The sequence below is a fragment of the Camelus bactrianus genome, chromosome 29, assembly GCF_048773025.1.
Source record: "Camelus bactrianus isolate YW-2024 breed Bactrian camel chromosome 29, ASM4877302v1, whole genome shotgun sequence".
Lineage (NCBI taxonomy): Eukaryota > Metazoa > Chordata > Mammalia > Artiodactyla > Camelidae > Camelus > Camelus bactrianus.
The window spans coordinates 26,670,128-26,674,148 of NC_133567.1; positions in this window are offsets into that span (position 1 = coordinate 26,670,128).

Genomic DNA, 4,021 nt, shown 5'->3' on the forward strand with positions numbered 1-4,021 from the left:
ACCCTGGCTCCTGAAGCACCCCTCCCCTCCCTTCCTACTTGGGTCCCACACAGCGCCCCTCACTGCATCCTGCCTTGGCCTACCTGTGCCCCACATACACCCCGATGCTTCCCTCCCCGTTGCCTGACCACGAGCCTCCCTGCCTGCCTTCGACCATCCCCAGTACCCCCATCGTGCCGTGACCTACCTGCACCTGGGGCTCCATCCTGCTTCCCTGCTGGGGACTGGCCTTCTTGGACATGTGCGTCTCCTGGCAAGCTCTGGAGCCCTGAAGTACCTGAAATAACCTTAAGTTCAGGAAAAGAATAAAGCTCAATGATAAAGAAAATCTCTATCATTTTATTCATTGAATCATGTTGTTTATGTTTACATATAAAATATGCATATCTGTGTGCATATGCATGGCTATATTTTGGGTTTTTACGTAATAAAATTACATATTAACATTTTATTTCTTTAAAACATTGACGCATTGTGGCAAAACGTTAGCATTTAAAAATCTTTCTTTTCAGAAATCAGATCGTATACAAATGCTTGAAGTTTCTTTTTCACCTTTCCTTTATCCCATTCCCTTCTTTGCATCCAAAGAGGTAACCGTTATCCTGAAGTCAGTGTTGTTTTACTTTCCCAGCTGTTTTTTTTTTTCGCCAGTCCCGCGGCCTGGGGAGGGTGGGGCTCCGGCGAAAGGACGAGGGGCGGGTTCCCCTCCCGATCTCAGAGAAGCTCCCAAAAGGGCAGCGGCGTGCCCACCTGCCGCCACCTCGGGCGGCCGCGAACCATTCAAATCGCCCGCGCCAAGAGGTACCCGGCGCTCGCGATTGGCTGAGCCGGACCAGCGCCCCTGGGCGGGGCCGGCCCCCTCGCAGCGGCCGCGGGTCCCGCCCCCACGCAGGGTCCGCGGGTCCCGCCCCGCTGGTGCGCATGCGCGCAGTCCCCAGAGGAAAGAGTCTGCGCACACCCCCGCCCGGCCTCCGACTCGCGCCGCGGCTCCCTCCCTTGTCCGCGGAGGCTTGTCTGCTCGGCGAGACAGCAAGAGCTGCGGCCGGCAGGGGGCTGTGCGGACCCAAGGCGGCTGCGGTGGCGCCGGCCTGTGGAAAATGCCACCAGGCGGCGCTTCGGTTCGTTGCTCGTGTGACGGCCGTTCCCCGCCCCCCCATCCCTGAACCCCCTGCGACCGCCGGGGAAGAACCGGCCCGCGCAGTGAGTACCGCACCGAGACGCTTCGGCGGGAACGAGGCCGACGGCCGGCTGTGCCGGTTGCGCCCTTGAGGTGAGTGCGGGCTGCGGCGGCGGCGGCGGCGGCGGCGGCAGGGCGCGGGGCGCGGGAAGGACGGGGGTTGCGGCGGCTGCCACCCCGGGTCCCCGCGGCGGAGGGAGGCCGCGCGGGCCTCTGCGGGGCGGGGAGGGCCGGCGCCGTCAGTGTTTAGTCTCAGCTATTCTGATGTCTAGTTTTGTGCCCTTTGCTATGTCCAATCCTATATGAATTTCTGTTTTTATCTGATCGCATGGGACTAGCCCAGTGGTTCTCCAATTGGCTGGACATTCAAATTGCTTGGAAAACTTTTTAAAAACATAGGGGCCTGCAGCCTTCCCCAGACAAGTTAATTCAGAATTTCTGAAGGTGGGGCTGAGGCGTTAGTATTTTCTTAAGCTCCCTGTGTGATTATAATGAGTCCAACAATCACTCCCAACTCTAATAAAACGTTCTGACATTTTATAAAACTTGCCGATTGAGAACCTCAGCATGTGTTTCAAATGAGTTCAGAGGAGAGAGTTTCCAGTGTTAGGTGTTGGTGTTTGTTCTATCAGTTGCATTCACAATGTAGGCTGACAAGGGGAAAAAAAAAAAAAACAACAACAACAAGAAAAAAAAAATTCAAAGGGAAGGTAGACAGGCCGTGCAAAGGAGAGCTCAATCACAGAAGAGCTGTCTCCAGGAGACCAAAGTCATGCTCTTTAACATTCTAAGTGATTGGTTTGTGCAGTGAACCAAATCTGAGCAGTTCCAATGTTTGAAAATGTAATGACTTGAATAGAAATACTAATATACCCTTCAAGGTCATGAAACAGTTCCTTGGCCTTAGGAAACGTGTAACTTCTGTGAGCTCATGTAGGTCAATTTGATGGGCCTCTTATAACCTTAAGATTCATCTTGCTCCTTATCTTTCCTCTGCATTAAAATATGTTAATACCAGCTTTGGAATCAAATCAATTCTTTTCTTTTTAAATCTGCCTTTTTAAAACTTCCTTTGTATTTGCAGAATTACCAAGGAGTTGTTAAAAATTACCGTATTTTCTACCTCTGAATGAAATTAAGCAAAGACCGAAGTACGAAAAGGTCATCGAAACAAGAGACTATAAAAGAAACCTGAGAATAGCGGTACACTGCTAATGATAGCCTAAAATTTAATTTAAAGTCAGTCCTGAAACTGTGTAATGGTTAAGGATTGAGTTTCTATCCTCATCCACATGTTTAAGGAATCTTCTGTATTGGCTATCTCTAAGCAAATTAGTGGGAATGGGAGAGGGCGGGGAACAGCTCACTAAGAATCTACTCATCTATAGTCCTTTTATCTTTTCATTTAGAAGGGTAAGCTACTGAATGTCATATATATAATGCGGTACATAAAATGTGATAAATGCTGCACCTAACACACAAAGTCTACAATAGACCATAGATCTACAAAGGACTATGATCTATGGATCAGAACTAGCAGAGTTAACATCAACCCAGTTCCTAGCAAACGTTGCTAACTTATGGCCATAGCTATCATTTCAGGCCCAATACCCCCGTTATAAAAGCAAATATTCTGTAGACCCCCTTCCCTTCCAAATGAGGCACTCTATCTTCAACTATAATTTTTAAGTAAATTTAAATCAATTTAGAATAATGGAATATATGTTATTGTACATTCATAACTATACTATATTCCTATTCCTACACCCCGCTTAATTATAATAAGTAAGTTAGGATCAGGGAAAGCAATATGAGAAATTATCCCACACGGGAAGTTCAGGAAAAATGAAAGAGCAAAGGCAGAGATGGACTCTCAGCTACTAGCAGGCCAGTTTTCTCTGTAGACGATCACAGACAAAGGGGGAAAAATACTTAACTGGAGTATGTATAACATGCTAAGATAAATTACAATCTGTCAATGTTGACCAAGAGTGAGGAAGTTTGATATTCCTGTGAATGAGCTATTTCTAAACGTACTTATAAAACAATTCAGTGTGTTATGACACGAGTTAAGAGTGCCAATGAAGTGCCCTGGAAACATTTCATCCCAGAGCCAGCCACATGTCCAAAGATGCATTCAGTCTGTGGTGGGAAAGAAAAGTGGGCCGGGGACTCCAGATGAGGGGAGCCGTGTAGCAACTTGGGGCAAGGACGCAGATGCCAAAGCTGGGCCTGTCCGACAGGGAGCTCAGGAGGGACTCAGCTGCTGCTTTGGGAGGTGGCAGGAGGTGGGGGGAGGGGATAGCCCGACCCTGGCTCCTGAAGCACCCCTCCCCTCCCTTCCTACTTGGGTCCCACACAGCGCCCCTCACTGCATCCTGCCTTGGCCTACCTGTGCCCCACATACACCCCGATGCTTCCCTCCCCGTTGCCTGACCACGAGCCTCCCTGCCTGCCTTCGACCATCCCCAGTACCCCCATCGTGCCGTGACCTACCTGCACCTGGGGCTCCATCCTGCTTCCCTGCTGGGGACTGGCCTTCTTGGACATGTGCGTCTCCTGGCAAGCTCTGGAGCCCTGAAGTACCTGAAATAACCTTAAGTTCAGGAAAAGAATAAAGCTCAATGATAAAGAAAATCTCTATCATTTTATTCATTGAATCATGTTGTTTATGTTTACATATAAAATATGCATATCTGTGTGCATATGCATGGCTATATTTTGGGTTTTTACGTAATAAAATTACATATTAACATTTTATTTCTTTAAAACATTGACGCATTGTGGCAAAACGTTAGCATTTAAAAATCTTTCTTTTCAGAAATCAGATCGTATACAAATGCT